The sequence below is a fragment of the Ambystoma mexicanum genome, chromosome 1p (assembly GCF_040938575.1).
Source record: "Ambystoma mexicanum isolate Mex_15411 chromosome 1p, UKY_AmexF1_1, whole genome shotgun sequence".
In the NCBI taxonomy this organism is placed as follows: Eukaryota; Metazoa; Chordata; class Amphibia; order Caudata; family Ambystomatidae; genus Ambystoma; species Ambystoma mexicanum.
The window spans coordinates 102,293,973-102,315,279 of record NC_090921.1 but is presented as its reverse complement, the minus strand read 5'-3'; the positions used below and the strand labels follow the sequence as shown (position 1 = coordinate 102,315,279).

At 48.3% G+C, this 21,307-nt stretch overlaps 1 protein-coding gene across 1 annotated transcript in view; it reads left to right on the top strand.

Annotated features, from left to right (window-relative positions):
• Window positions 1–21,307, top strand: part of SRRT (serrate, RNA effector molecule) — a 413,786-nt gene that overhangs the window by 130,648 nt on the left and 261,831 nt on the right. The window lies entirely within an intron of this gene.

The following is a 21,307-nucleotide window of genomic DNA, read 5'->3' as shown; positions in this document are numbered from 1 at the left end:
CAATGGAGGGATCTATGCTATTTATATTAATAATAAACGACCAGAGGTCGAAGGAATGATTTGGCAAGGTCTCTCGGAGCTCCACATAAAGGCGACCAGTAACTGGGCGGAAAAAACAATCTGAGGGACCTCGACGTGAGGGATTTTGGGTACAACGCACGTCACTATAGGGATAGTGTTACAGACACGCCTTGTCGACGTCCCCTTTTCGACTACGAAAAACAAAATGCAATACTCCGCAGTGACCACTGGATGTCGGACCTATGCATAGCATGTGAATCTAAGCAGATACAACCATCAAATGCTTTTACGGTAAGTAATGCATTGTCATCTATATATCTATATCCTTTTACCTTGTAAGAAATGCGCCCAGTAACCTCCAGGCCAGGTGCGCAATACAAATAAACTAAACTGGATCTGAAGGACGCATACTTCTGTCCCCATTCATGAGAAGCATTGGATGTTGTCGCGCTTCGTAGTACAGTGTTGGGTAAAGTTTTCATAGTAATGGTAAATCTTCATGACCTGTGAACCCCAGAACTTTTTTGCTTTACAGGTGGATTATTTTTCCTGTAACCTTGTGGGGGATCCTTTTTCCACACTCAATCTTTTAATCTTTTTATGGGTGTCATTTTTTTGACTCTCCATAGTGTCTTTTTAAGGTTACCCTCTTTGACACATTTTTGGCAATAAGTGCCTGTTGGGTTGCTATAGCGGCTCCCCTTAACTTTTTCTACCTTAACTTTAGAGAAATACAGTTCCCAAGGATAGAAAGGGTCTTTGGATCCCTTTTTAACATTTTATTTAGTGAAAGCAGCACACCACACTGTTAGGCAAAGTTTGAGTGCAGTACCCTCTGGGAACACTACAAGCATCGGAGTACAGGTGTAAGCAAAACCAACCTTTGGTATAAGTCTGTACTACAGTTTGATAGCGGTGCTGAGAAGCCAGGCTCGTCTCAGGAGGGAATGTGAGCTGCAATGTTACACAGAGGTCTACATTCCCAGGGATTCAAATAAACTCTTATACTCAAGGTTTCTTAGTTAAACGCTTATTAATTTATTAACCAGTCAGTTATAAATCCTTCAGTAGGAGGCAATTATATATCACACAAATATACTTCAATACTGTCCACTCTAAGTTTCTGAATTAGATAAGACCCTTTTGGGATGACCCACAGATGCAACCTACAACCACAGGTGACTTTAGTAGCAAGGGTACTGGCGACATGAATATCTTAGCATTCAGAATACTTTTCAAGAGGAGTAAAAGGCAAGGTTATTAGAACATAAAATGTTACAAGTATTCTTTAGACAGTGCAAAAATGTGGAGTTCACCAGAAGAGTCAATTCAATAGGATAGGCCAAAGTCAATGGGCTAAAATCTTGGATAGGATAAAGCAGTAACGGAAAAGTCTCTGCACAAGTTCTTAATAGTAGTTTGTAATAAGAATGTAATAAGAATTAGATGTTGGGGTAACAAGCGGATTAGGCCTGCGAGTTGTGAAAGCTCCAAGGATTCTTAACGCTAGAGACAAGTATTGTCTTGTTTTACACAACCTTTCCAATGAAGCAAGGGGCAGCTGATCACTTCTATTCCTTGTAGTTCCTGCACATCTCGCTGTTCTTGGGCCTCAGGTATGGGGACAAGAGGGAGGACGTCGGGACTCCTGGGGCAGGGGGGGGTGGGCTGGGGGGACAACAGTCTAGCATGATTTGCTAGATTGTATGCCATAACCCTGTGGGAGACTACTCCAGACTTGCCCTCTTGGTATTGGGCAACTCACTGCTAGGAAGAATTCTCGGAAATTTGCCAATTGCTCTCTGCCAGAGACCCCGAGCAACTTTGCAGGATTTTGAGGACTTGAATTTTTAACCTGGAGAGACCCTTTTTCCCACTCTAGATATATTTTTGTTACGATTTGAACAGTTTTTTTTCTTTTGGTTTCGAAGTCCTAGCCATCTTTTACATTGTCGCACAGCACCTTCAGTGCAGTGGCACAGCAAAGTCTTTCAGATTTCACAAAGGCTTAAAAACTTTCTCTTGGATTAACTGTTTCAAAGAGCAGTGAAGTGCAATTGACTTTACTTAAATTTGTAACTTTCTAGACCCAGCATGCACTATTTTACAATGGGATGCTGGAGGGGTTACCTAGTTACCTTTTGTTTAGCTTCTCATGTAACAATTTTAAGTTGGCCTTTCTTGACTGAATGGCTGGTGGCAGTGGTTTTGTTTTAACTACCATGGTGTGCCTTTACCACGGGCTGCATTTGCGGCTACAGTAAAGTACTCAAGGGTGCCATTTTTGTCAATGGCCCAGTCTCTTTTCGCCATTTCTTTGTGGAAAGGTCCCTGAGATTTACTCTGCGTGCCAAACCATGTTTGGTCCCATTGTTAGCTTTTGCCTTTGGTGGGATTCATGAGTGAAGCCTGCCTCTTACTCCAGTGTGTTGGGTAGGCAGGAAGTGACGGAGGTGCCTGAAACTCTGTGCTTAGTCTCCTAGTAGACCCAAATGTACTCTGTAGTGATTGACCAGCTGACTGTCTGGCAAGGACAGCCACCCTGCTGGGTGAGTGACAGCTAGGCTGGAATGAATGCGAAAGAACTGAATAATCTTGGAAATAACTCCTCGGAGCTGATTGCATTTGCCTTAGTGCTGCAGGAAAACAAACTGAATAAAAGGCGAGGCTTTTGGCTTGGAAGGCAGAGTCGACCACTGGACGAAGTATTGCAAGCTGAGCAGCCAGGCTTATCTCGAGGGAATTTGACCAGTAAAAGATTAGAGGTCTTACAATCAGTGGTTCAAGTAGACTAACTCGGTTTTTGGGTAAAACACTTCTTACTTTTAGTCATTTAGAAAACATTCACTAGAAGTAGGCAACTTAATATCATACACAAATGCACTTCAATGTAAAACAAATAAGTTTGAAAGTGAATTAGGCTCACTGAAATAGGAGCAAAATGGCATTTCAGTCACTTTAGCTAGGAGTACAAAGGCACAAGTTAATAATATAGATCACAAATACTCTTAGGCAGTGCAAATTTCAGTTTACTAGATGATTCGATTCAGTTCAATAGGCCAAGGCCAGTCAATGGGCTAGTGTCTTGAATAGGAAAGAGCAGTTCTTGTAGTAAACAGTGAAGACTTTGCCAAAGTTCTCAGAAGTAGTTTGTACAAAAAAGAATCATGTTGGGTCACAAGCTGATTAGGCCTGCAAGTTGGGAAAGTTTCACAAACTTTCATGCGAGGGAGTTGCTCCAATTGAGACAAGATTGGGAGGAGGAGGAGGTGGGAGCTCCCATGACGGATGGGCAGTGGGAACGGGCCCAGAGGTACCACAAAAAGGTGTCCCGAAACGCGAGATTCCAACAGCTTCAATTGTACGTTACCCACAGGGCTTATTTAACCCCCGGGAAGATTGCAAAGTTTGGGGGACCAACTACGCAGCAATGCCCTAGGTGTGGGGGTGAATGCGGGACTGCTACACATGTTTTGGACTTGCCTGGAAGTGCATAGATTTTGGGACGAGGTCAAGACGAAACTGGCAGGTGGGGGGGGGGCGGTGGTGCTGGATGTGGAATCGGCCTGGTCATGCATGCTTGGGTTTTTTCCTAGACCCCGGCATTTGAAACACATAAGCAAGATGAAGGACCTGGCTTATGTTTTGGCCAAACGTAGGATTGCCATGGGCTGGAAGGCGGCCCACAGACCTAGGGTGGAGTTATGGTGGACGGACCTCTTGAGGTGGGCGGAGGCTGAATCTGTAGTCTGGTTTGAAGCGGTCACCGGGGGAAGGGGCGAGGAGGAAGTATGGCCCTTGCTGGCCTGGCGGCAACTGGTGGCCTCATTGGCAAACCCTCACCAGGGTGACAACGAAACCAAGGACCCGGATGATGACTGCCTAAGTATTGTGCTACCCAATGATGCTCCCGTAAATGACATGTGAGAATCTGCTCTAGTTTAAGGGGGGGGGGGGAGTTGGGGAGTTTTGATGAAAATGTGCTGGAATATGATGCTTTCTATGTTTTGAAACAGTTGTAGTGTGTTTGATTTTAAAATAAAATAAAAATATTTTTAAAAAAAACTTTCACAGCGAGAGGTAAGTTCACTCAATCGGGTTGGCACAGTACCTTAATATGAAGAAAAGATGCAGCTGAAGATGTTGGTTCCTGCAGATCTCACTGGTCCTGAGCCTCAGTCGTGGGGACATGAGGGAGGACGTTGGGACTCCTGCGCGGGGACTGGGTCAAACAAGCTGGCAAAATCGAAGATCTTCCGTTTGAGTAGCTGTAGTCAAGCACACAAGCTGGTGTGTCCCCTCCCCTGGTTAATCCTAACCAACTCTGAGAATGATATCCAGGTGGCTTACGAGTTGATTGGCCACACCAACTCTAAGGAAGAAGTTGTCCTTGAAGGGCTTCTCTGTCGAGATGAACTTGGCAATTCGGACCTGCAGCAGGGCTTCACTGGGCAAACCCGCGGTCCAGAGTTGCAGCAGCCGTCCTCTTGCAGCTCGTCTTCAGTACTTTTGTTCCAGTGGTCGACTCTGCTTTCCAGTCCTAGAGACATGCCTTTTAAACAGTTTTCTCCCTTTCATTCTAGCCTAGCTGCCACTTGCCAAGCAGGGTGGCTGTCCTTGCCAGGCCGCCAACCAATCACGGCAGAGTGCATTTGGGTCACCTCCCTCACTTCCTGCCCACCACAGACACTGACGTCAGAGGCGGTCTTCAGTCCTGAGGCATAGAAACAAGGGCAAATCTAGTTTGGCGCGCAGAGACCAACACTAGAACCATCTTTCCAAAAAGAAATGATGAAAAAAGACTGGGATCTGTTTAAACAAAGTGGCTTAAGATGCCATCTGGAAAAACATGGCTCCTGGTATTCTTTTTTTTAGCTACTGGTGTTCACGGTCGGGGGGGAAAATCATGGTAGTTTATTGTAAAACCACTGTCGCCAGCCATTTCGATGGAAAAGGGTAGCATTTGACTGCTACATGCGATTCTAGACCTGAGGGATACTAGGTAACCCCTCAGCACTCTATAGGAAGATAGTGTGTGCTGGGTCTGGGAATTTAAGGACTAGTAAAGTCAATTTAACTTTACATTCTCCAGCATGGGGTCTGGCATGGTTGCACATGCTCATGAATATTCCCCGTCATGGTGGGAATCCTCGGTAAAGAGAAAAATAAGTGTTTCGTTTCTGAACTGTCTTTCTCATAATAACCAATCACTGGTTTCTGGGTCATACTGCCTCCAGCCAATGACTGCCCTCTACCGAAACCCCTCGTCTGGCAGCCATCTTCAGATTTTTACCGCACGTTCAAGTGTTGGGGGTCCTTATGCTGTAGCTCTCGAGCTTTTACTGCATTTTGCGAATTTTCAAAGATTTCATCTTTTTTTTTCGGTCAATCGAGCCTCAAGCTCCACAGTTTCTACTTCCGATCAACGGGGACCCATTTTGGATTTTTTTTTCTACGCCCATCAAAGGCAGAATTTTCATCGAGTTTCACTTCTCGGAGGCTTCCGGAAGATCTTTGAGGTCTACCCCGCATGGACATGGCCCAGAAAAAAGGAAACACGACGCCCGGACCCAAGCTCTTCAGGAGCTGCCCTGGATGTGGACTGCAGAATGTCTTCAAGGAGGATGAACATTCTCAATGCCTCTACTGCCTTCATGAAGACAAAATGCACGTGGAGGACTGTATTTTGCAAGAACATGTCCGAGCGACTGAGGGAACGTCGTGCCCGCCTCACCAACTGGAGGGGGAGCAGCAGCGGGTGAGAAGTCTGAGCGGTCTTCTAAGACCTTTTGAGGGCGCTCCGGCGATGGGGTCCAACGAAAGGCTAAGCTCCGTGGGCACCGGCAGCGCTGAGTGTTCAGGCTCCTCGTCTGCCAGGCAGGGTGCAATTTCACCCATGCCATCAACCATGAGCCAACACTCTGGCTTGGAAGAGGGAAGCAGAGAACCTGGGTAAGCTTCGGGAGAAGTTCCGAACGATCCCGACGACAGCCGAGGGGGAGTGAGGCGGTGACCCTCCCCCACAGTGAAAACCTCAAGCACCTCCAAAGTCGTGAAGGCCTTGATTCACCCGGCTAATGCTTCTATGGAGGGTATCATGGCAGCCCTGGCGAAGCCTGTGGGGGCTACCCCAGTGGCCTGAACAAGAAATTCGAGGAGGTCTGGTCCCACGGGCAGGATCCCGAAGAGGCGGACAAGGAAAACGATGACTGTGGCGACGAGGAAAACTATGACGGTGGCGACGAACACGTGGAGGCAGAAGATTCCACTCCCCAACCGTCGCAGCCGGTCCCTGGACCACAAGACAACTCGGGCGATCTTGATGGCGGTCCAGGCCTTGTGTACGGCGATAAGGAAAAGCTTGCCCTTACCACCAACGGACGACCCAGTGGAGCCTGGACCGTCGGAAAGCCCTCCAAATAAGCGGAGAATTCATCCACTCCCTCCTTTCCAGCCTTCTCGGCCTGCACAGCCTTCTTCCCGGTCTCCTGAGCCGAGGGATGATACAGGAACACAGCCACGACGGGGACAGATGACGACGGGATTGTTAGGCGGAAAACCTGTGCAGTTCCCTCTGGGACCACTGCAAAAGATTTAGGACTACAGATATTTGGCTGTAAACTCACTTGGTAGCAGTCTGTACCACACACTCACTCGGTAGCTGTGGCTGAGCAGTCAGACTTCCTCAAGAAGAGTTAGGCAGTATGTGGAGTATACAAACTAGGGCAATTTACACAGTAGAACAAGCAAACACGGAACAGAGCTTCGGTGTAAAGATATTTCTGATGTTTATCTGCTTAGAATCACATGCTGTGCATAGGTCCGACATCCAGTGGTCACTGCGGAGTATTGCATTTTGTTTTTCGTAGTCGAAAAGGGGACGTCGACAAGGCGTGTCTGTAACACTATCCCTATAGTGACGTGCGTTGTACCCACAATCCCTCACGCGTCGAGGTCCCTCAGATTGTTTTTTTCCGCCCAGATACTGGTCACCTTTACGCGGAGCTCCTCAGGAGACATTGCAGATTTCATCTCCTCGACCTTTGGTCGTTTTTCCTATATAAAATAAAACATATCGATCCTCCCCTCGACGCTGTTAGAAGCTTCTCCGCCGAGCAAGATCTTCGACGGAGGGGACGAGCGGAGGAGATCCTTCGGCGTTGCCGAACACGTGGCCTGGCCTCGCAGGCCAAATACAGTAGGGAGAGTGGGGGTCGTGGGACATCTCTAATTCTTTTCTCAGAATGCCTTTCCTTTTCCCCTTCCTTTCCCTTGGGGTGGTTATCACGTTTTATTGCCTCAGCTATGGAGAGGACACCCTTTAGGTTTTGCCCACTTTGCAAGGGCAAGTTTACTTGGAAGGACAAGCATTCACGGTGTAACCGCTGCTTGCCCCTCGATCACAAGGAGGAGGGTTGCACGGCTTGTCGGCTTCTTAAGCTGAAGACTCTAAAAGACCATAGGGTCAAAAGGTGGGCGGCCTACGCTATGTCGAAGGCCGACGCCCCACCCACCGTCGCTACCTCCGACAGTGACGAGGAACGTGATACCACGACCTCCGCTACGGAAGTCGAAAACCCCCCTAGAGAGCGCACACGCGCTTCGTCTGTCCCCGGCCCCGACGGGCTCGGCTCACGCCCTGCTTATGGGGATGAACACCCCGGCGACACTGACGCACACAAGACCACACATAAGCACACAACCCATGGCTCTTCTTTGCCTAAGGCAAAGAGCATCAGCGCCCAAGGAGACGCAGGTTTCACCGGCGGCCTCCTCGGACCGTTCGGGTTCGAAGCCCCTCTCGCAACCGCAGCCGCGACCAGCGACTGGGCTTTCGGCAAAGAAGGGCGCCGCCCCCAAATCATCGGCCGGAGCGCATCAGCAGAAAGCGCATGCCGCCGTAGAGCGTTCGACACCCATAACGTCGAAACCACAGCTCCCCGCGGACAAACAGACGAGTCGCTGAGAGCTTGGCGAGGATCGACACACTGGCACTAACACGGCAAACAACTTCAATCACAATTACTATAAGTAAATCAATCCCCCCTAACAATAGTTTGACAAGTCTAGGTTCCACGGCAGCACTTATTTGCAGACAGGTGAATGCTTTAACCTAGATGGCACTCGTTAGGACAGGAGAGAAAAGGCAGGGTATGAAATCAACTCGGTACCAACATTTTTACGAACAAATGCAAGGCAAGTAAGGCAGGGTCTACTGTAGATCGCAAAATTCAGAGGCCAGGCCCACTCGGAGAGAGGCAAGACGATATGTCCCAAAAAGTATCACAGTGGAAATGCACTTCGAGCCTTTGTCGCAAATTGTCATGGAAAGATTGGACCAGTTCAGAAAGTTAAGAAGGCTTGGAGGCGACCTAATGGAGAGGTGAGGGTTAAGACACCTCACGCTAACCGGCACAAGGGAAGCCAGGCGGACACGGTACCTTGTATGTGGAGAGACAGCTCCGGCAGGGGCAGTTGTTCCTGGTGGTGGATGTAAGTCGGTGCTTTGCCAAGAGAAGAGATGCCCTCGTCGTCGTCGAAGGAAAGTTGAAGATCGTTGCACCACCAGGGAAGAGACCAGCCGCGGAGTGCTCTGTCACAAGGCACCACCTTTTGGTCGCGGTACGGGTTAGTGGCTATCCGGTTGCCGGGGTGCTCGGCACGGGCAATTCGACCACTACGCCCTGGAAGCGAAGAAAAAGCAAAGGGGACTAGTTGTTCCCACCAGTCAGGGGAAGAAGACTCTCCGGCAGGGTGATCTCCTCTGTCGTTGGGAAGTGGTGAGTCGGTTCAGCTTTACCCTCGTCGGATTCTTGGGTCCTGTGGCGACTTCTTGAAGATCCAGTCCCAAAAGCCCTGCTTTTATGCAGAAAACCCCCATTCATTCAGCCTAGCTGTCAATCAAAACGCGCTAAGTGGTGAGCGGGGTGGCTCACCACTTGGGCCAATCCCATCAGAGTGCGACTTGAGTTGGCAAGGCAACTCAGTCCAGGGTGCCTAAACCCCCCCCCCCTCCCCACATCCCCTGTGGTACCCAGACAGAATGGCACCACTTTGGAGGGCCTCTGTGCAGAAGCCTGCCAAAAGTGGAACAAAGGGCTCAACCTTTGGTTTAGGAGTCACAAAGACTAACACGGACGCCATTTTAAAAACCGAGTTCTGGCAGAAAATACCAACCGATAGATTTATTTAAGATAAATAAACCAGTGGTATGTTAGAGATTAACAAGAAAAAGTATTAACCTCCAACAATGGGAAGAATATAACAAGTAGTTTCCACTGCCACCAGCCAAAACCCGACGAGGGGGGACGGGACAGTGCCCCCTCGAATAACAGACCAGGGGTAATCTAATTACCCCTACTAGTACGTCCACAATAGGATGGTTTGTACTAGTTCTGTTAGTAAATTTAGGTCTAGTAAAGCCAATGGTGACTTTACATGCCCTGGGAGACGGTAGTCAGTCCCAGGGTATGGAGTCTATGGTGGGGATCCTCTAGGACGCCCCAGTGTTACGGCACGGAGGGTGCGGTGTAACGCACATAGAAAAACATATGAGACCCTATGGAGTAAAAGACCCCATAGCCCATCGAACACATTGACATTCAAAGGAATTAACCACATTTATGTCGAAGAGTGGGGAAAAAAGTCTCACTCTTGGCAGGATGGAAAAAACAAACTCCAGAAATCCAGCAAAGCTGCTGGGGGACTCACTAGGTTAGGAAATTCAGCCTAAACAGAGAATCCTCCCTAACTGGGATGGACCTTCCATCACCACCCACTCCGGCCTCCCCTCCTGATGAAATTGGCTCCTTCCACACCATGATCGCCACGGCATCTGAGATCTTCCAGCTCTGCCTCATGGAAGAGAAGGAAGGTTTCCTCTATCAATGACGGGAGGCAAAAAGGAAGACTGTCCTCGGTTCCGTTACTGGGACGAGGGGCTGTTGCTCCTGAAGAACCCATCCACGTCCCCTGCCAAGAGACCGGTACGAGAAGAAGTACAGAGTTCCGGATTCCACTCCCATGTGCCTTAGGGCACAGCCTACCCCAGACTCGGTTGTCTCCACGACAGCCAAGAAAGCAGCGGGGGGACAGCGTCAACTTCGACATCTCCGCCGGATGGCGATGGGAAGAAACTGGACGCCATGGGACGACGGGTCATCTCGTCAGCAGCTACTACCATTAAAGCAGCCAAGGCCCTCGCGATTGTGGCCCGCTACGACAGGGAGCTATGGTTTAAGATCGCTCCCCTACTGGATTTCCTCCCGGACGACAAGAGGGCTGAGGCCCTAGAGATCCTACAGGAGGGAGAGGTGGTGTCGGACCACGCCATAACAGCCAGACATTGCCGACACCGGCTTCCGCCAGATGGGCAGTGGTGTTTGCCTTCGCCGGCGCGGTTGGCTCAAGGCAACCGATTTCCGTCAAGACGTGCAGACCAGGGTCCTGGACATGCCCTTCGATGGGAACAATCTATTTGGCAAGGCAGTGGATGAGTTTCTGCAAGCCATCAAGGCCGACCTGGAGAGACGGCTCGTGCATTAGGTGTTCTTCAGCAAAGACGCCCGCCCTTTCGGGGCTCCGGAGGCAAGCAGGGTGCCTCCAAGTGATTTGGCGGCAGCTCCTCAACATACCGCCAGGCGGCTCGCTCCTAGTCGCAGGAGGCCTACAGGGGACGCAGCAAGCAAAGAGGATGTCGTCGCCAGGGCGGCCATAGTGTCGGGCCCCCACCTGAGCACCCCGGTGGGAGGCCGGCTGGCAAACTTAGTCAGCGTGTGGGAGTCCATCTCCACCGACTGTTGGGTGCCGGATGCTCTGACCTGCGGGCACACACATTTATAAGTGTCCCCGTATTCCACCTGTGGCCAGAAAGGAAAACCACATCTCGCAACTACTACTGGAGGTAGGAGCGATGTTAAAGAAGGGAGCCATCGAACTCGTCCCAAAGAGGCTCCAGGGCTCCGGAGTATACTCGCGGTACTTCCTTGTAACGAAAAAGACCGGCGGTTGGCGACCCATCCTGGACCTTCGTCTAAACAAGTACATCCGGTCCCAGAAGTTCCGGATGGTTACCCTCCAGCACGTGCTGGAACAACTGGAGGAAGGAGACTTCCTATCGTCGCTGGACTTGGAGGACGCCTACTTTCACAACTCCATCTTGAAAAAACATCGAAAGTTTCTGCGATTCGTAGTCCAAGGACGGCACTACCAGTTCAAGGCCCTTCCCTTCGGACTGAAGTCGGCGCCCAGGTTGTTCACCAAGTGCCTGGCACCAGTGATGGCGTGACTGTGCCTACAGGGGATCCACGTCTACCCATACCTGGAATACTGGCTCATCTGGGCAGAGTCAAGGGAACTCGCCGTCAAACACACAAGGACCGTCCAACTGCTCATGGATCTAGGATTTTCGATCAACTTCACAAGATCCCACCTGGTACCGTCGCAAGTCGCCCTGTTCTTGGGAGCCAAGCTCGACACAGTGGCACGACTAGCATCTCCGTCGGAGGAGAGGACGAAGGCCACCCTAGGTTCAGCTGCAACGGCTGTCGACCATGGACGTGGCCAAGGTGAGGTCAGTCAAGTCCCTGCTCGGCATGATGTCCTCCTCCTGCATTTACCTTGTGCGCCTTTGCAGACTACAGATGTGACCACTGCACGAGTTCCTTGACACCCGTTGGATGCAAGCGACGGGCAACTTCGAAGACAGGATCTCACTGAACGAGACCTTTCGACGAGCCATCCGGTGGTGGGGCACCTGCGTGCATCTGACGGCGGGTATGGACTTCCAGACCCTGGCGCATCAGACGGTGACGACGGACGCCTCCCTGGAGGGATCGGGGGGGGGGGGCTCATTCCGGAGATCTCCACGCAAGAGGCCTTTGGCTGCCGGAGGAGATGTCACTACATCAACGTCCTGGAGCTGAGCCGTGTTCTGGGCCATCAGGTCGTTCCTTCCGTCCCTCAAGGGCAAGGTGGTGAGGATCTTCACCAACACCACAACAATGTTTTACATCCGGAAGCAGGGAGGCACCAGATCCCCAGCCCTATTCAAGGAGGCCCACAATATATGGCATTGGGCCATAGCCCAAGGGATGTTTCTGGTAACCGTCCACCTGGCAGGCGTTAAAAAAAAAGCAGCAGGGAGCTGCGCTCGTGCCAGGAGTGGGAACTGTGGCAGGATCTAGTGGACATCCTCTTCCGACTATGGGGCAATCCCCAGATCGACCTGTTCGCGACGGCAGCGAACACCAAGTGCCAGAGGTTCGCCAGCAGGTTTCCCCAGCTGGGGAGCATGGGTGATTCCATCTAGTTCCTCCGAGACGGCCTGTTCCTGTATGCGTTCCCTCCGTTGCGACTCAGCAACCAACTCAAACGGTCCCGGTGCAGGATGATCCTTGTTGCACTGGCATGGCCGAGGCAGATCTGCTTCCCGGACCTTCTGGACATGTCAGCTTCCCACCCCCCACAGTCAAACTGCCGACGGGCGCCGATCTCCTCAGAGAAGGAGGCACCGTACTCCACCACAATCCAGCATCGCTGAACTTGCAGGCCTGGCTCCTGCAGCACTAGAGTTTGGAGGGTACGATATCCCGGTGGACTGCAAGTAGGTGTTTGCAAAGGCCAGGGCGCCCTCTAAGAGGTTCTGTCTGGTGCCGTGCACAAACGATTCACCCTCTGCGGATTACGGCCCCTCAAGTGCTGCCGTACCTACTGTCGTTGGCCAAGGTGGGGCTGGCGCATGCCTCCAAGATCCATCTAGCGGCGATTTCCCAATACTCCAGGACACCGGGACGATCATCTCTCTGGTTCCCATCACCTGGTGAAGGAGTTTATGAAGGGACTGTTCCTGTCATCCCCACCGGTGAAGGCTCTGGCCCTGGCGTGGGAGCTCAATGTGGGGCTGTCCAGGCTCATGGGGCGTGGGAGCTCAATGTTGGGCTGTCCAGGCTCATGGGGCTGCGATTCAAGCCACTGCTTTTGGCACCGTTAAGTTCCTGTCATGGAAGACAGCGTTTCTTGTGGCCATCACCTCCGCACGACGAGTGGGAGAGATCCAGGCCCTCTCCTGTAAACCTCCATACTTTACTTTTCACGATATGACGGTGGTGCTGAGGATGCACCCCTCCTTCATGCCCAAGGTGCCGTCTGACTTCCATCTCAACGAGCCCTTGGTGTTACTGGTGTTCTTCCCGTCACCTTCGTCACCGGCTGAGAGGACTTTGCACTCGCTGGATGTAGCTAGAGCGCTGAAGTTCTATGTGGACTGCACAAAGTTTTCGGATGACATCACAGCTGTTTGAACTTTGGATCTGTGAACAAAGGGAAGACACTCTCGAAGGCTTGCATTTCCAGATGGCTCTCCGGCTGCATCATGCACTGTCACCGGTTGGCAAACTGACCGTTGCCCGGCTGTCCGAGCCTATTCGACCAGAGCGATTGCTGTTACCACGGCGTTCCTATCTGGTGTGCCCCTGCTGGACATCTGCAGGGCTGCTACGTGGAGGTCGACTCACACCTTTACGAGATTCTACTGCGTTGACCGGGATTCCAGGGAGGAGTCCAGAGTCAGCAAGGCAGTGCTGCGCAACCTGTTCGCCTGAAGGTGGGCCTGGTGAGGAGGTAACAGATGCTTAATGTTGAGCCTTGCCACCCCACGTGGTTGTGCATGTGTGTACTGCTATGTATTGTATTCATGAGCATGTGAATCCATGCCAGACCCCATTCTGGAGAAGGAACAAGTTATTTACCTGTAACTGTTCTCCAGCATGGGTCTGGCATGGATGCACATGCAAACCCTCCCTCCTACCCCTCTTCACTTGGTCATACTGCCACTTTACGTGCTACCAAATATGAAGATGTCTGCAAGAGGGCGGCTTAGGTAGAGGGCAGTCATTGGCTGGGGGCAGTATGACCCTGAGACCAGTGATTGGTTATTAGGAGAGAGACAGTTCAGAAACGAAACTGAATCTTATTTTTTGTTTTTTCTCTTTACCTAGGATTCCCAGCCTGACGTCAGGGAAAATTCATGAGCATGTGAATCCATGCCAGATCCATGCTGGAGAACAGTTACAGGTAAGTAACTTGTTCCTTCTCTGGGAAACAGTAGTTGATCCCAGAGAAGGTATGTAAACCTTTTGGAAGTCTGAGACATCCCTGCGTCACTGCACTGAGGGTGCTGTGTAACATGAAAAGATGATGCTTATGGAGTTATCCAAGAGATGGTGGAGGAAAAAATGCTCACACTCCAGGTAAAAAAATCAAGGCCTCAAAATTGCTGGGGGTCTCTAAGGTGAAGCCAATTGGCACATTTGAGAATTCTCCCTAACATGGGGCTTCTGGCAAGTAACACTCTTACAGAAGAAATGACCCACAAAGGATCAGTAAACAAAAGCTGCAAGAGTACCAACAAGGAAAAAAATGATTAATAAGAATAGCCATCTTCATGTGAGGTGCAGCAACATGTCCTCTTCTGTGACAAAGGAAACCCAGTTAACCGAGAAGGAAATCTACAAATTAGCTAAGAAGCAGGGCAAAACTTCGTACCCACAAACACCAAATCAATGATAAAGATTGTTAGGCAGGGTTTGTATGCAGTACGCTTTGGGACCAATACACTATGACTACAGGTGTAAGCGAAACCAACATTTGGTATAAGTCTCCACTACAGTTTTTGGGAGCAGAGCAGCCAGGCTTATCTCAAGAGGGAATGTGAGCTGTAAGGGTGTTAGACAGAGGTCTACAATTGCAGGTATTGAAATAACCTCTTATTTGTGTATTGCATTTCATTTATATAGCGCGCCAGGCCCACAGGCATCCGGGCAATTCACTTAGTTTACAGCACAGTATAAGCAAACAAAAGCATTTACGAAATTAGATACATATGCGGCAAGTGCAGGACAGATATTTACACAAGAGTGAGCTGTAGCGTAGGCTAGTAAAATAAGAGGTAGCTAACGAGCGGTCTAAGTCAGTGGCAGGTCTTGGGCAGACAACCAGGTTATGGCCTTGTTTTTGAAGGCCTGGAATGATGGGTCATCTTAGTGTGTTGGGGAGCGAGTTCCAGAGTTTCACAGCCATGACTGGGAAACTGATCGCTCCAGATCTCTGAAGGTTGAAGCAGGGTATGGATAGGCAGTTCGTGTGGGCGCTTCTGAGGGGTCTGTTGGAGGCGTGGATAGAGAATCTATTGGCCAAGTAGCTTGGCACTTAGTCAGTGAGGCATTTGTGAGTAAGCTATTGTTTTCAGAGATTCTTTGGGTTTCTGAGAGCCATTGGATGCTTCGTCTGGCGTCAGATATGTTGGTTCCTAGGGATATTTAGTGCAGCTCTAATGGCATTGTTTTGGATGATCTATAGCTTGAAATTTCAAAGGTTGTTGCCAAGATAAAGGGCATTGCAGTAGATTTTTGACATCACCAGAGTCCTAGCTAGTGTAGTACAGTTGGCTGGAGATAAGAATGGACAGCAAGCTGTGATGAGCTTACATATGTATGCTGCAGTAGAGGAGACTGCGTTAGTTTGTCTGGCCAGAGATAGGGTAGAGTCAATATAGATGCCTAACGTTTTAGTGTCCTTTGAAACCTTAATGATGTTGCCATCAATAATGAAACATTTAAACAAAAGGTCTAGTTTGAGTCTTTGGTGAGAGCCTTGGATGAGAAGCTGTCTTTTCGTCATTCAAAGTTCATGTTGCGCCATTCAGGCTTGGATGAATTGGTAGATGGAGTTAACATCAAGAGTCGCTTGTATGATCGCCTTTGATGGGGAGGAGTATCTGGGTGTCTTCTGCATAATTAGTGTAGGTGACACCCAGATAGTCCAAGATATTGAATAGTGGCTCCGTAAACACTTTGTACAAAGTAGGGGAAACGCACAATCCTTGTGGTACGCCACAGGTGACTCGTGCAGGTTTTGCAGCCGCAGATGGAGAGAACCCTCTGGATCTGTTATCCAGAAATGAACTTATCCAGGCCGTTGCTTTATCCAAAAAGTGGGCAGCTAGTTTGAGGTGTCGACAAAGTATTTGGTGATTTACAAGGTCGAACGTCGCAGATGGATCTAGTAAAAGTAGCAAGGCGAGTTTGCCATTATCTTGTAGGTCTTCGATCTGGGTTTTAAAAATCAATAAGGGCAGTTTCGGTACCATGCTGCATACAGAACCCAGATTGCCTCAGTCCCAGGAGTTTGTTGGATTCCAGGTAATCTTGGATCTGCAAATAAGCAACTTGGTCAGGAATTTATATCAAAAATGGCACCGTAGTGATGGGCCTGTAGTTGGTTGGTATATTAGCATCCAGTGAAGGTTTTTTAAGGAGCAGGATGACCCAGGTGTGCTTCAGGTTGAAGGGGACAGTCCTGGAGCTAAGTAGTAATGAAAGGAGCTTGATCATGAGAGGCCTCCATAATAGGAGCAGGACATAGGTCATCCTGGCAGTTGGAGGGTTTGAGGCTGTTAATAATATTTTCAACTTCAGTGATGGATAGGGGTGAGAAGCTGATTGGTTACAGCGTGTCGAGATTAGAGTTGTTTTTGACCGTAGAGGTATTAGGTTGCGGGTTAATCTGCAGACTGATTTGTTTTTGTCATTGATTTTAGTTTGGAGAGAAGCTATTTTTCTAAGGAGTGCATTTTGAATATTGGCACACCAGGTACTTTCTTTGGTACAGGTGGGGTGACGGGATTCCAACTTGCAGTATTACAGCGTTTTAGTATTAGATTTAGCTTGTTCGATGCGCTTGTTATAGGTGTCTTTTTTTTCATTTGAAGTATAGCTTCTTTGTAGTTCAGAGTGGCAAGAATAATGCTCTATTTTATTTCAGTGGGATTACTTTTCCAGCACACTTTAAGGTTCCGTTTTTATTTGTGTAAAATTCTCAACTGTGGTGTAAACCAAGTGTGTAAGGTGAGCTCAAGGGCAACATGGTTGAGGGCTTTAAAGTATCGACCAGGACAGTAGGATCAGTGCATGAGGAGGCCAGTTCGTTGCAAACTGGGAGTAGCTTTTCACCGGTTATGTCGCGCTTATTTCTTGTGGCAATCGCAGGTGCGACGTCTAGGGTGGTACTGATAATTCTAGCAGGGATGTTAAAGGTGGTCTGTCCAAGCACATGGTTGGTTAGAATCCACGTTAATTTCACAATTTAGGGTGGCTATCCAATCCAGGATTCTGCCCTTGGAATGTGTAGGCTTGTTGATATGTTGCGTGAAGCCTGAGATAGAAAGCATATTATTGATATCCTAGGCAGTGGTATCCTTGGTGTCTAGGAGACCCAAATTAAAATCAACTAATACGATGATTTGAGATTTAGTTTGTGTTGTCGGCAAGAATGTTGGACAGGGCTTCGACGATGGTGGATATGGGCCCAGAGGGCCCATAGATAAGGTGAAATAAGTCTGGTTCAGAGTTAGAGCTAGGTCAGCTGTCGGTACTTCTGTAGATGAGATTTGATGCACATGGGGAAATGCGGAAGTTTGTAGATTATTTTTTATGTATGATGGCAATACCACCGCCATTGGTTTGACTTGTATTACGATCGCATCTGATAATAGTGTAGCTTGAGGGAATAGCTAATGAGTGGTGGTCCTGAGGCAGCGTAGAGCCAGGTTTCTTTGTAAAACACATATTCAGCAGTCAGTTATAAATCATTCAATAGGAGGCAATCTAGACCACACACAAATATACTTCAGTACTTTACGCTAGCAGATTCTGATGCATTTAAACAACTTTGAAGTAGGAGCAAAAAGGCATAGGTTAATAAAAAGATGAGTTACTCTTAGACAGTGCAAATATTTTGAGTTCACAAGAGGAGTAGATTCAATGCAATAGGTTAGGCCAAAGTCAATGGGCTAATGTCTTGTACAGGATAAAGCAGTTCTGGTAGTTAAATGGAAAAGTCTTTGCCAAAGTTCTCAGAAGTAGTTTTTAAAAGAAAGATGTGTATGGTGGGGTCAAAAGCTGATTAGGCGTTTAAAGCACTTCCTCCGCTAGAGGCAAGTACTGTCTCGTTTCACAGTACCTTTCAAATGAAGAAAAAGATGCAGCTGAAGACTTCTGTTCCTGGCAGTTCTGCAGATCTCGCTGTTCCTGAGCCTCAGTCGTAGGGACAAGAGGGAGGACATTAGGACTCCTGCACTTCACGGGGACTGGTCAAAAAGCTGGCATTGGCAAATCTTCAATTCTGGTAGCTGTAGTCAAGCACACAAACTGGTGTCCCTCTTCCCTGGTTACTCTGTTTCCTGCAGCACTCTGAGGAAAATACAACCGCTCTGAGAATGGTATCCAGGTGGCTTACGAGTTGATTGATCCCACCAACTAGGTCTTCCTTGAAGGGCTTCTCTATCGAGGTGTACTTAGCGATTCGGACCTGCAGCAGGGCTTCACCGGGCAAACCAACGGTCCAGGAGTTAGAGCAGTGGTCCTCTTCAAGCTCGTCTTCGGTTCTTTCGTTCCAGTGGTCGACTTTGCTGTCCAAGCCTAGAGACTTGCCTTTTATCCAGTTTCCTCCCAGCCTAGTTGCCACTCACCCAGTTGGGTGGCTGTCGTTACTGGACAGTCAGCCAGCCAATCACGCCAGTGTGCATTTGGGTCTCCAAGAAGACTAAGAACCGGGAGTTTCGGGCACCTCCCTCACTTCCTGCCCACCCCAGACACTCTGGTGCCAGAGGCAATCTTCAGTCCTGAGTTCTGAAGCACGCCAAAGGCGATGGAACAAAGGGACCAAACCTGGTTTGGCACAGACAAACTCTAGAAGGACCTGTTTAAACAAAGGGGGCATAGACGCCGTCTTGAAAAACATGGCTCCCGCAATTTAATGATACTGGGTAACCCCTCCAGCACTTCCATTGTAAGATGGTGTGTGCTGGGTCTAGGAATTTTGAAAAGAATAGTTAAGTCAATTTTACTTTACGTTCTCGGTGATGGTTTATCCCAGAGAAGGTTTTTAAACCTTGGGAAAGCTTGAAAGGTTTCCCTGTGCCACTGCACTGAGGGTGCTGTGTGACACCAATGAAACGATGATGCCTATGGAGTTGTCAAACCCCATAATCTAAGAACACCAGAGTAAAACAGACCTCAAAATACATGAGTGAGGGACAGGGCCACGCTCTCTCAGGTTAAAAAATAAAGTCCTCAAAATCCAGCGAAGTTGCTGGGTGTCTCTTAAGGTGGAAGGGAATTAGCAAATTTTTTATAATTCTCCCTAAAGAACTTTCTAGAAGTCTGACTTGGGTTATTCTTTTAAGTTGCTGCTAGCTCCTTTTTAACTCAAGGTAAGTAAAACACATTTTTAACTGTGTGCTATCCTAAAATAGTTATTGCTTAACAATAGTATATTACAGCTTCAGCTTTACTTGCCTAAAAAAAGCATTGTGCCATTCCTAAAGTGTTATGTAGGCGTAGCTGACCTTAGTCTGGTGCAATCCTAAATTAGTGTAACGTGTTCTTGCTTAATTTACTGTGCAAGTGTTAACTGTATATTGCAACACTAGGTCTTACTCGCCTAGTATAACTGTTATCCTGAATAATGTTAATGTAAAAGGTTTTTTTACTGCGCCGCGTCACCACCCGAAAGTGGTCTCCAGGCACTGTCAGATCTAAAGTAGGTGTGGGGGGTGAGGGGGTTAGTAGGGTGTAGTGGGAGTGAGCTGCGATGTCCTGCTGGCAGCTTCAGTTGGGTTTTCACTGTGCGCTGAGCTTTAGTGCGGTTATCGGATTGCTGAGAGTTCCTATGTGCTGTTGATACAGGTTATGTGGTGTTTGTTGCAGTGTGGTTAAGTATGTGCAGATTGCTTTGCAGAGAAGTGGTTGTATTGGTTTATGGGTGAGAAGTGTATGGGGGAAAGCTGAGTTTCTGGTTGTGGTTAGTGGGTTTTTGGGGTCTTCTTTCCTTACCTTAGTCTTTGCGTTTTTGGGGTGGCAGTTTTCCTCTGTGCTACTTAAGTGGTTTGTGTATGTGTTTGAAGCAGACGTGTTCCCTCACCCTGGTGTTGGCGATCTATAATTTACAGGATTAAGCTCCCTTCCTGCCCATTTCCGTGTTGGTGGTCCTTACCTGCCCGTTTCCTCTGCAGACTAGTGGTATGTGTGCATGGCGTCCTCCCCAGCTCTCATAGTCCCTCATTTTCCAATCTGTTGGGCATCCATTAATCTGCCATCCTGGATTTTAAGCTGGATGAAATTGTCTCCACAATTAGGTTTAGAGATATTGTGAATCTTGTCCAGACACATGTGAGTAAATGTACAATTGCAATATGCATAATGTATGAATTTGTAACATTGTAAATTGTCGATCAATGGCCCGATGTATACAGGCCAACAGTTGAATGGAAAGTACATGATTATACCGATGTGCATCTCGATGATAGGGGAATCGGTGTAATATGTGGACTGAGCCATTCTGACTTGCCATATTAAGTTGAAAAACGTGAGGCAGTGTGACTAGGCACATGAAAGCTAACTAGATGTTGACCTGCTAGATGATCAACTTTATGTATGAAGGACATGGGTGTACAGTATCCATTTTAATCAAATTCCGTGGAAATATGTCCTTCCTGTAATCATTCATCTTTCCATTTTTTAAATAGTTCTTTTGAGTCATCGTGGACACTTTTGAGTCATCGTGGACACTTAGTCTATATTGAGCGAAGGAGAATGCACTGGGTATACTTTCTGTGAAGTTACTAGCATTTGACAGAAGTACTGGGACTAAGGTTCTAGCAATGTTTGGTTGAGAAGCCAACTCAAAGATTGAAATTACGTTGAGGGATAACTACCATTTTTAGTCCTTTCTCTACACATTAGCACTTGAGTAATTTTATTCGTTTCCAAGATGGCAGGCACCACAAGTTAACAGCATGAGCTGTTGTCGTTACGGACGCCATCTCATTCGTAACCACTCTGCATTGCAGCGTCTACAACCGATAGAGGTGAGCGACAAGTTCTGTTCTGAGGGGTTCAGCAGTTATGTATGTGAGAAGTGGCCACTCTAAGGAAAGTTATTGCTTTTCAATATACTACCTATGGTTTCTAGGCGTATGGGTTAGAGATACTGTGCTGTAATTAACTCAGCAATAAAAAGGCATGCTACCTATAAATTGGACACTTCCAGATTGCTCCATGATCTGTATCCATTGAGTGGTTTTATGCATTTTATAGTGATTCTTTAAATACAATGCCTCTTAATTTTGTATATTAATTTGTACACCATTCCTGAATGAGTATGACATGTCCTTTTGTATATTTTCTTCGCAGTCTGTAAGTCTCAAGAAGAGGTATAATCCTCGAAA